Raw genomic sequence first — 12,640 nt, forward strand, 5'->3', positions numbered from 1 at the left:
CTGATTAATTGCGGATACATGACGAAACGATAGAACGTGGCGCAATCGGAGCGCAGTATAGGTACCTTTGATTGCCGAAGCGTTTAAAATGTTCATGTCCTGCCATATTATTCACCATATTCACCATATCAAAGGAGAGTTTAGGAATATGAGCTACCCATTATGTTTTCAACGTATTAAGTCAGGTAACTTTACGTTCACTGCGCTTGCTTTGAATTGTTGTACATGCGCGTACGCTTCGAAAATATAAATCCAAATTACATGGAGACCGTTACACATATACAAACATACACGAAGTTTTCATGTTATTTTTAAAAACATCGCTGTCTCAAATGTCTATCCTGTCTGATATTTCTAGCTTTTCCTCTGCGAGCCGCATATATATATATATATATATATATATATATATATATATATATACGCGTCTCTTTGTGCGAAACTGCAAGTCGAACTCGAGTTAGCGGATACGCGGACCGAAAAAAGCTCTTTTAACAGAGAATTCCCCAGGGGAATCAAGAGACACGGTCTCGCGCCAAGTATAAGGAATTCACCATCAGGACGCGTTCTTATTTTCTATCCTTTCCGCCTGACGAGTTAAAAGTTGCGAATCTCACGGTCGGATCGGCCACGCCGCGCATCTGGCCGCGCGTATCTGTGAAAATAGAATTTACGACGATGGCAGTTAGCCAACAAATCATTCTAGCCTAAGCGCGTGGTCCACCGGTATCGATCTCTCTCGCTCGGCTAAGTCCATGGACACGTAACACACAAATTAAATTAGACATGCCGTTAAATTGCTTGAAAGCTTGCGAGCGGAATCGAAAGGATCGCAAGACGAGTTATTTTCGCAGTCGCCTCGGTCGGCGTCATTAATATATAGTTTGCCATTCACGGACATTTGGATATAGGTCGAAGTACGGCGCTCGATTATCTCTATTTGAGAAGCAGTGTCACTGATGGTCATACCGTTTTGCCAGGCTACCATCCCCCCTCCCATCCTGACACCGAACGCTTCATGTTGTCGTTTGCTAAAAGTATCGCCCAGTTTATTTACAAAGTGTCCCAAGAACAACAAATATGCTTTTCAACGAAGGGACGAAGTAAGAAAAATGACGGTCGTTTTACCCGCATCGATAGTCAAGTTATTCGATCCTCAGAAAAGTTGGGAGGTTTTAGCGAATTGATCGAGCTTCAACAGCGTCAATATGTAGCCCAAACCCTATATATATTCTCTAGACGATATTTTTTCGGATTTTAGTCGGCCAGAGGTTTAAACTGATTAATCTTGATTTGTATTTAATCTAATTTGTATAATCTCTCAATTCCCGTAATATTTATGATTGAAAAAACTAGCTGCAAATCATCGATATTTCGTTAAAGCAATTATCGAGGAAAATCAGCTCCGAAATGCTTGGATGCAGAGTCAGTTACGACGGACACAATGTTCGACGTATCTCTATTCAGGGCACTTTATAACAATATGCTACGAAAGCTAGTTGTAGTTCGAACGTACGGAGGCTAACCGCGCACTGCGACGAGAGCCTTTGAATGACAATTACTAGCGGAAGCCCTTCGGCACTTTGCCGACAAAAGTTATTCACTAACTCCCATTCCGCAATTCGCGCTGTCAATGTTTCGAGGAAAGACGCCTCTTGTTTGTCGCACGAATGCTCATATCGAAGAAACGGCGGCGCGCACCGCGTTAATAGAGAGTTTTTGCAATACCGTCTTTCAGATACGGCTATACCGTATTTAAAAAACGGTATTGCAAAAACTCTCTAATATCTCGCTAACATAAGTACCTGCTTATTAGGGGATACGCACAATGGAAGGAATTAGAGAACAGAGAATAGGGAAGAGATTAACATATGCAATTCATTAACACAAAACAGACGAACAGAGAAATAGCATACTAAGGAACAGTAATAAAATTTTATTCTATATTCTGTACGCCATGTGTGCACAATGTGTATGTTTTATTATTAACTGTTATAACTGTTTCCTATTCCCTGTTCTCTGTTCCTTGTTCCTTTCATTGTGCGCAGCCCCTTACTTGCACGGATATTTAAATAGGCAGAGAGTATAGCGCGTGGTTATTCCTTTAGAAACAATGTCATTGACAGCTATGCCATAATATTGGTTTTTGCATTCCTACATCAGAAATTATGCAAATTACACGAGTAAATTGCTCGAGTTAGCAAAGTTGTTCATTTTATGTAACAAACACTCGCGGTGATTAAAATATTTTATCCAAAATATAGCTATACCAGAGAGAAACACAATGTCATAGTTTAATTTTAATTATTTAAAAACAATGTCAACGGTTCTTTTTCGCGTGAGAGATCAAAGACAATCACTGCAATAATGATTATCGTATTAATGATTGCAACGATAAAAAAAACATTCCTATATATAAAAATATACATGTATGGTAATAATGCATTTTTTGCGTATAAAATATTTCCGTCGTAGAATAGTAAACATTATAATGTGTGAAGTAAAAAATTAATATCTCGCTTTTCAAAAATGTAATTGCTAGACAGAAAAGGCCGTGCTTAGTCTCCATATGCGATAAATTCACAATAGTTATAGGTAGCATAATATAATGATAGGATCAACAACGGCCGTAATAGTTGAAACGTGACACTATTTAAAATAAGTATATAACTGACACGAGCAAACAGCAATGTATTTCACTCTCTTGCGTGATACATTTCGGGCCGTAAAGAAAATTCCGTTAAAGCTATTCGACCGGGTTGATACGATTCGCGCGAAAATACGTATTTGGAGTACAATCGTATCGGGTCTATGCGCCGCTGTATACAAGTATCATATACAGCAATCGTATCAGAACTCAATTTGTGCGGTATACTCTGTCTCCTACATATTTATCCTATGTCGGACTCCATATTCAGGAAATTCTAGTGAGACGTATTTCGTGTGCGGAATACACAAAGGCCGCGACGTGACAGACAGACTATTTACTACAAGCTATTGTTATATTGATCATAATACGCGATTATGATACCATTCGTATTGTACGTGATATTAATTACACACATTGTTGCCGTTCTCGTGCATGAGAAAGAAGGACGCGTTTAACTACGGATTTAAAGCAATTATAAAAGTAATTCGTGCGACACGATCATCCGATTAATGTACTTCTATATTTCATTATGTATACTATTAAAATCTCTTGACGCGATTTGAAAACGCATTCATGCAATCGGTATCGATATAAAATGTAACAATGAATATATCCTGTAAACTGTATTAATAAAATTGTGTAAAATTCATATCACGTAATGTTTAACAAAAGATAAATGTCTTCGAAGATCTCTCTTTCAAATCTTCAAAAATATATTTGTATAATTTATTCCATTTACACGTAGATATATTCTTATGAAGCAAAAAAAATAGTTTAGCATATCGCAAAGGACATATTGCGAAACTAAATAAGAGAAGCAAAACTGCTAAATATGGCCCAAGAATAGATAAATATGCGCAAATATTATGCGTACAAGTAAAATATGCAAAATTATGCACTTGTAGGTGAAATATGTGCGAAAAAAAGCTATGATTCAACACACAGGGTTGAAAACGCGTAGCACTTGAAACGTACTTCTATTTATTCATTTACCTTTACCTGCAGAGAGGCAAATACAAATATGCATCAGTATATTCAAGATCTATATTGTACGGACAAAACAGTAGAAGTTATATTTTATAAAAAACTAATGTGATTTAAAAGAGACATCAAACTTTTGACTAGTTGTATCATAATAAAAGATAAAAAAATTATACCGCGCAACTATAGAAAAAAAGTGATACACGTGGAAATCATATTTTTACATTTTTTTATTCAACTTTTATTCATATGTCTTTTATCACAATTTTGCGCGATTTTCGATTTTTATTTTCGATTATCACTTCGATAGGTATTATTCGACGCGCGTAACTATCTCAAGCTATCGAGCAACATTGGGTTTTTCGCTTTTATGACCCGGGCTACCGCGCGGGTATAATTAACGTTCGTTTATATACGTATACCTATACATGGAGCACGGACATGTACGCGAACGTACGTTCGCGAAGAGCGAAGACCGAAGAGGAGGCCGAGAAGGAAGGTCACTCGATAATGCTCTCGACGACGCGACGTGGCCATTAACCGTGCGAGGAGACGAGGGATGTGAGACGCGGAACGAGGTGGAGGAGCGTGTGTTCCCTTGCGCTCGCTTCGCTCAGATGCACGCACCCAGTAAGGCATCAGACATCCCACATCGATCACATCATCGGTCGAAGGTCGTTCTGATACACGCGATAGGCCCATCGATATATAAATGGATTTGATCGAGTCGCGCGCACAATGTTGCGACGAGACGCAGCGACGGCGACGGCGACGGCGAAGGCGACGCCGACGGCGCGGCGACGGTGACGACGGCGAAGATCTCGAGGGAGCTTGAGCTCGCTTTTGTGCCGTTCATTCTCAGTAGATAAATGTAGTCTCTCTCTCTCTCTCTCTCTCTCTCTCTCTCTCTCTCTCTCTCTCTCTCTCTCTCTCTCTCTCTCTCTCTCTCTCTCTCTTGCGCACGCGCGCGCGCGAGCGACATAAACGCCTGAACGCGTACGTGTAAGCATATGTCACAGCGCGCGTAAACGTCGATCGTAAAATATGAGCGACCATATTTTACCTATCTTACGAAGACGGTGCGGACGCAATTGCGCGGAGCCACTATGGCACCTCTGAAATATTTTATGCGCACAAACATATATATAGTGCTGATACGTTTTGTATCAGCATCAGCAAAGGCTGCTGTTTAAAACATTAACGCTCGCGCAAGTCTGAAAAAGTATACCGACAAATATTTGGAAGGCAGGGTGATATGGAATGTGGCAATGGGACATTTATCGATTATTTATAATATATTATCGTAAAATCGCTAACAAATCGTCGAAAAGTCATGGTCAAATTGCTCATTTTTATTAAAATATGTAAATATATTCACGCAACATATTATCGAAAACATTAAAGCGTTAAATGTCAAAACAAGAAAATCAAGCTTGTATCTATTATATATTACTTTTTTATTATATATACATTGTTGAATCACGAAAAATATTATAAAATTAGTTTCTTGTTATTTCATTTATAGCATCAAACAAATAGACATCGATCAACCGTAAAAACATTAGTTTGAACAATTCGGTATTATCTAATATCTAATATCCCAGTGAACGCACAATGTCCCAAATCGGAGACATATGACGTCTTAAAGACGTCTTAAAAACGTCACATATCCCGCTTTGGGACATGCGTCATGCGTGTTGTCTGGAATGTTTCGAATTTCTAATTAGATTTGCTTGTTTTGTTTACCGCGCGTTGCATTCCATTCAATTATCGGCGATAAATTGATTTCTCAAATTGATTTAACAATTCGTTGAATATTCCCGTTGAATATTACCGTTAAATATTCGTCGCGACGAGAAATACGTCGTAGAAATAGCGAAAAAAAACCGCTCGTTGTAATTATTTACAACGTGCGTTATTTACGACGCCAAATAATGACAAATAATATTTGAATCGAATATGGAATTATAATCCATCTTATCGCTGACGTGTTTGTCAGCGGTAAGACAAATTGTCATTTTATGTCCGATTCGGTCGTAATATTATTCATCATTGAGTTTATCGGATTAAGAATTGTCCTATATGCGTTAAGGCGGTGTATATGAGACACGGCAATGTTTATATTATTATTGCCGCTTTAGTTATTGCGAACTGTGAATACACGATGTACTATTAACGACTCTGATAACTCACTCTCTCCCTATCTATCTATCTCTCTCTCTCTCAGCGATGGCCCATCATTAGACAAATTTATCGAGTTAAGACGCGGCATAGTGCTCCTCGAGCACCTAACTGCATCGTAAATTAGACGAAAATGTTACCGCTCTCTCTCTGCGCTCTAGCGCCTAGCTCGCTCTCTCTGCTAGCTCTCTCTTCTCTATATCTCATCTCTCTGAGTCGCTATAGAGCTATCTCTCTCTCTCTCTCTCTCTCTCTCTCTCTCTCTCTCTCTCTCTCTCTCTCTCTCTCTCTCTCTCTCTCTCTCTCTCTCTCTCTCTCCCCCTTTCTGTCATCGCGAACGCGCTCTTTCGCGTAATATAGGCAACCGATGAATACGCGCACACATACGATACAGCTGCGTGGCTAAGCGCAAACTGACAAGTCGCTCACTCGGGAATTTTCTTCACGACAAAGTTTCTTGAAATAGCAAGCAAAGTTCTTTCAGCTGTACTCTTCAAATAAACGTCTTGCATTTAAAATAAAATTAACGTATATTATTCAAGCTTTGGATGACCGAAGAAAAGAAAGAAAAAAAACTACTAACAATAAGAAAGGAGTACAACGTATATAAAGCAGGCAAAACAGCTGTGAAACGTACGGTGCGGGCGTGGAGAAAGTAAAATATGTATTTAGTATCCCCCGCGTCATTTTGCATGCTTGAATAATCAGATCGCTTCTTTAATGTAGTTAGTACGAACGAAGTAAAGTCATCTAGTTATTATGCCAAATACTTACATGCGTTAATCTTAATGCGCTAATCAGAATGCTACTTCTCCACGACGGAAAAATCGTCGAACGTATATCTAACAAATGCAATTAATTGGAACAGGAAACTTGCAAATAGGAATTCATTCTGTGAAATTGAATCTGTAATCGTCGAGATGAAGGATTAGATTGAAATTGTCTGAATTTTCTATCTTCTTTCTCGCTCTAGACACCTACTCTGCCATCACTTCGCAAATAATTAGACAAATAATTCCTTTAATTTCTTCTGCAAGATGCACAAGAATTAAATGTCCAATTTGTAATAAAAAGTGATTCTATTCTCATTTATTTTGATTGTCATTAAAAAAAAAAACTTGTTTAATTTCATTAAAAGAATAACTAAAATAAATAGAAAAATTTTTGAAAAAGTTCAAAAAATGGACTCAGAAACTTTCAAATAATTTTTTTAAAGATTAAAAAGTTTATTTCTTCGCATGTATATATATAATAAATTTGCACTAATTTCTTCTCATTCAACCGGGATAATGTCTCGGTACGCGCGTCTGACTCGTCATATATAAGCGCATTGCTTTGGCCAATTAAACATTCTTAACAAAATTCTTAATTAACTTCTACATTTCTAAACATTCTACATTTCCACTAAACGGCAACTTGGAAATTACCTTGTTCATATTTAACTAGTGGAATAAACGCGATCTTCATATTACATAGATGGAACTTTGAATTGCATGACCAGGTGAGCGTTAGCGTTAAATGCCCGGCTAATCAGAGACGAGGCGATCTATATTTGTATTCCATATTTAGCACTAAATGCGGCCATCACTGATCCTGAATTTTCTTTGTCTTATATAAAGATCTTATCTGCCACCGCATTATTACGTCGGATATCAGATAGCCAGATGTTTGGCGCTAAATTTACGATACGAATGGATATAAACTGATGTGTTAAATCATAATTTATGGAGCGAGCTTATTCTATTATCGCGTAAAAACATGCAAACTCTAGACTCGGACAGCTGAATTATATAAAAATTGATAACGCTGAGGAAAAATAAGCATACAAAACCCACCAATATACGCGAAAATGTATCGTATTTTCTATAACGGTATTCTATAACGTAAACTTAAATTTCGGAAAAGTGGCGTTCACGATAATATTTTGATTGACGACATTTTAATGAAGATCCATTTCATCTTTAGCTTTCGTATATCTATATGCTATTCATAGTCACCGCACACCCACAAATATTCATTTATTTTAACGTTAAATAGAACGCGATCTTTATATCGCGCGGACGTTCCATATTTTGCAAGTTCCGAATTACATCGCTATATAAAGCTGAATGCGACCCGAAACGTAGATACAAATGCGAACGTTGAAGCGAAGTTTCCGAATCTTTTAGAGTTATTACCTCGCTATGATTATCGTGTCATAATTATACAACTCACGCTATTGCAGTTGTAAAATACAAGTAAATCTTAAGCTGTTACGATTTCAGAAGTTAGCTTCTTTCGAAACTGTCTGCGTCGTAAAAAGAATAATGCCCAATGACGATTCATAACAGAGGCAACCCGTTGTTTCTAATTGTAAGAACCGAAGACAATCTAATCCTTAATGATCTCAACATTTCGAGCTTTTGATCGTTATTAAGATCTACGGACTCCCCGTAATGTAAATTATCGCGCAATCTAAAGACTTGAAATTACTCTTAAATTATCTTAAATTGAAGAAATTTAAATTAAATACTCAGCATATATCCATCGCGATAATTATCGAAAGCTAGGAAGGCACTTTTTACGCGTCAGTTTAGCATAAACTCGAACTTGCACCAAGCGTATCTCGAGCGCTTGGCTCCGAAGAGTCAAAAGAGAATTTATGAAGGCTCTCATCTCTCATACGAGAGTTGAACAGATCCCATTCGCAAGCTTCGTAAACATATTTCAAGTGTTCGGCCGTCTGGTTTTAGATCGAGAGCATTATTAAGACTCTACCAGAGCGTGCGAGAGAGAGAGAGAAAGAGAGAGCAAGTGCGGATCTCGATGGTCTTGCACTAACGTTACAGATGTGTTTCGAGCGTCTGACTGTTTGATTCCGAGTTTAAATCATCGAGATTAGCACACGGGACCTGGCAGGGAGGAGAATCGCGCGAATCCTATATGCGCAAACATGACGCATGACGCTCTCTCGGCTGCTCTCGGCTCGGCGCAGCAGAGCGCGCATATCTCCGACGCTCGGCCGCTCGGCCGCTCGGCCGCTCGGCCGCTCGGCCGTGCGTATTCGCACGGTAATTGCACGGTCGCTACCATTTGAATAATTTCATCCATGCAGCAAGGACACGTACTCACCAGGGACGTACGCGTAGGTAGTCCTACGTGATCCCGCGCCCAGGTTGTCGCCGTCGGACGAACGCTCGTTTCCGCGGTCGGCAATGACCACGTCCGCTGGGGCCTGGGGCTCGCAGCTGCTCTCCGTGGCGCGCGGGCGTGTCCGCTGTCGCCGCCGAACGCACTGCACTGGGATCGTAGACGTAAATGCGAATTTGCGCGACCGAATCGGCAAAGCCCGCTCGCGTGCGCGCCGCTAATCACCGTGGCGGATCGCGTTCGATCGGATCGCCGTCCGCGTCGTTTCCCAGCGTCACGATCGATCCCGCGATTTATCGCACTACTTTGAATATTAGTCCGCGCTCCGCCATTCCCGCGACACCGATAATCCCGCAAAACCCACACGCCGAACTTGCGCGCGAGGAGCAATAATATTCGAGCTCGACGCTCGACAAAACATCCCGTGGGACTTGAATTATTGCCGAGAGACTCTCGGGGTGATCTCCCCTTGACTTCCCCTAACCTTTAATCGTTCGACTAATTTATGCGCTTAGCGGGGAAGAAGAGAGAGAGAGAGAGAGAGAGAGAGAGAGAGAGAGAGAGAGAGAGAGAGAGAGAGAGAGAGAGAGAGAGAGAGAGAGAGAGAGAGAGAGAGACGCCTTGCAGATTTAATTTCACGAATTTCTCCCCGTACGCGCGGCGATTGATCGCCTCCATTATATGAAGGCAATTATTATTACTTTCTCACCCGCGAGACTCGACGGCGAAATTTTAGACGTTAATTTCCGCCGTTTCGCGGAAGTTCCACGCGATCTTTACCGAGAAGGCTTGAAGGCGAGAACGAGAACTGGCGCGCTTTGCAGCGAGCGGAATTGTTACCAACTCAACGAATGCGATACCATCGATAATAAAAAAAAGAAGAAAAACCCTGCGCAGGTACTCGGAGCTCGGAGCGATGTTAATGTCACGATATGTAAATGACGACACTAATCGAAGATAAAACTCGTCAGAGCGAATTAACACGAATTATTTTTCGTGCCGAGACTGCGGGACTCTAACAGACTTTTTACGACCTCCGACCGCTCCGACCTACGGTGCTGCAAAACCGCACTGTTCCTTACGCGAGCGTTACCTTTCTAAAAAAAAAGGATCACCTCGACTTGAGTGATTAAAGGGCTTTTCCGTCCCGATGGAGCATGGAGCGCCTAAGAGGAAAAAGGCAGAACCGTTACGAGTTACGAGTACCTCGAGTCTTTCCGCTCGGGAGAACTTTTCGCTAGCCCGCGTTTTCCTACGTTAAGCGCGATACGCACGACCGTGGATCGTGTCGCGGGTACCTGGGGTGTCCTTCCGTTCCCTTTGTTTCAGCTCGACACCGACAACGCGACGCGACGCGACGCGACGCGGCGATGGTCCGTCGCGCGTATCCTCGGAGTTCGCGGACCGCGCTTGACGATATCGCGCACATTAACGCGCTAACGACGTGTTCGTCCTTGCGCGCGCGCCCGCGCCCGCGCGATACGCACTTCGCCCTCGCAACTTCGCAACCTCGCAAATCGCACTCGCGACTCGCGCCCGTGTTCACGGCGTTCGCGCGAGTCCGTCAAGTCCGTCGTGCGTCGACGACTCGCGGCGAAATTCAGACTTCAGACGGCGCGCGGTCCACCCTTCGTCACCCCCGGGCCCCCGGCTCCGGGTTCCGGGCCCGGGCCCGGGCCCCGGGCAATCGAGAATCGGGAATAGAGGAAATGGCGTATGATGTGGCGTAACTTACCGGCGGTCGACGCACGGTTGACAGAATGACAGATTCGTTGAAAACGAATGGCAATTATACGCTTCGCGATGAGTTCGCGTGGCACGCGGACGCGCAGCTGCTAGCTGCTACTAAACTCCTTCTCGTTTCTCGTATGTTCTCGAGCGGGCGCGAACCAAACGTGACTCGAAGTGCGCGCGCCGCCACCGCCGATGACCGCCACCGCCGAGAGGAACCAGCGGTGAGGCCGGTGAGCGGCGATGAATAGCGGGTAGCCCCCCGCCGACGACGACGGCGAGTACGGCTACGGCGTACGACACGACGTACCCGGCGACTGACGGTGACGCCCTCGCCCTCGCCCTCGCCATCACCGGAAACAAAACAGCCCCCCTGACAGCTCCGGCTCCGGAGAGTTGGTACTGTTGTCAGTGTTGACGGTTGACCTGCCGGCTGCCCTGCGAAACCTCTCGCGATCAACTTCACGACGACCGACGACCGACTCGACAATTATTGCCGAATGCGCGTTATGACGAAGAGACGAGCGAATCGTAATGATCGGCCTGTACGAGTTTTTCCTCGTTTTATTATGACAGGAAACATTTTATAGAGAGATCGTCTTCTCGTAAATCGCGCTGAAGAATTAAAATTCGAGCCTCCGCGACATCGCTGATTGCTGAATCGTGTAACGAATCGAACTACTCCAAATACACTTATGGCTGAAACGCGTCAGTTTACTTCGGGTGGCTCCCGGCAATAATTAAAGTTCCGCAAAGTACTTCGCTAAGCTCGAATACTCCCTCGCAAGTTTATCGGGTTTATAGAATCATCGGTATCGCACACACGGCTGCCTGAACTAATATTCAAAGTGCGGCAAATTGGCTCTCGCGCACGCAGTATAACAGGGAAGGTGCTGCATCCTCGAGGATTTGCCGCTATCGCCGGGTATCCGCGGATGAATCAACGATGTCACGCTACGTTACGCTTCGTTACCTATTTAGCGGCTTTTTCGTAGCATATTTAAACACAAGTTTAATATTTGTCGAAATTATATATCGCCGGAGCTTTACCATTCGAATCATATCTCCCTCAAGGACACGTTCTTTTTCAGAGACCCTCCATGTACCCTCGTGCTTTACAACCAGAGAAGAGAAAAGAAAGCAAATAAAATGTATCTGAAAGAATCGCAATAGATTAGGTACGTAAGAGAAAGAATTGAAAAGTACATTAAAGCTTTGTTTCTCCTGGCTCCCGCACATTTTCTTCAACTTTTTACTTTCGGGCCGTTAAAGCTCGCGATATCCCGCGGCATTTTTCAGAAATCACGCTCCTAAATCTTTTCAAATCAGTTTTCCTGTAACGCGAAGCATTCGAGGCGACCGTAGCGAAAACATCTGCAACATCGTCATCCTTGCGGAACAACCGAGCGAATATCTGTCGCACAAAGCGGAAAATCACAAAATCCACGGAATCAAATATTCTGTGTAAATATATGTATAGGCGTATGTATAAAATAAGAAGAGATAAAAGTGCAAAATATTTAATCTGACATTTGTACGAGAGACAGCGTAACTAATATCGTCGAATTTAGTAGCAATTTAATTTAATTTAATAAGAATTTCACCATCCCGGTGAGAATTCATCCAGTCAGTCTGTTCTTGCATGTTATATCGCTCGAACGAATCTCTGACGAGTTAGAATGAAACGAGCCTGAAAGTTACTATTCGAAATACACGCCATGTGCCGATCACACTTGATTATACACTGGATCTATCGAAGAAATAATAAACAAATAATAATTCAACGATAATCTTTATCGCGTCCAATTTTTTCCTCTCTTTTGTATTCTTATTAAATATTCGGAATCATCTCTGTCTCTTTGATCCGCGCAGGCACGATTTGCTCGAGATGCACATAAGCAAACGTTCTGTTTAATGAAAAACGTATGTTAATCAGCCAATTAAACAAATTATAAACTTTGTCATATTTTG

General features: G+C 42.2%; 1 protein-coding gene across 4 annotated transcripts in view; it reads right to left on the reverse strand.

Moving 5' to 3' along the window:
* The window catches only part of Dh31-r (Diuretic hormone 31 Receptor), a 98,346-nt gene extending 86,710 nt beyond the window's left edge, over positions 1–11,636 (reverse strand). Inside the window, exons 1-2 of one of the 4 annotated variants that reach the window (XM_077423131.1) lie at positions 10,237–10,652; positions 8,921–9,088 (exon numbers count right to left, since the gene is read on the reverse strand). The gene's annotated coding sequence lies outside the window, so the exon portion shown is untranslated. Of the gene's footprint in view, positions 1–8,920; positions 10,124–10,236; positions 10,653–10,673 lie in introns of those variants that run through there. The other 3 variants (XM_077423132.1, XM_077423135.1, XM_077423134.1) reach the window with 3 other exon arrangements.
* Positions 11,637–12,640: the final 1,004 nt, after the last annotated feature.

Source organism: Temnothorax americanus, unplaced genomic scaffold (genome assembly GCF_048541705.1).
Source record: "Temnothorax americanus isolate GAGA-0224 unplaced genomic scaffold, ASM4854170v1 Scaffold77, whole genome shotgun sequence".
Taxonomy (NCBI): domain Eukaryota; kingdom Metazoa; phylum Arthropoda; class Insecta; order Hymenoptera; family Formicidae; genus Temnothorax; species Temnothorax americanus.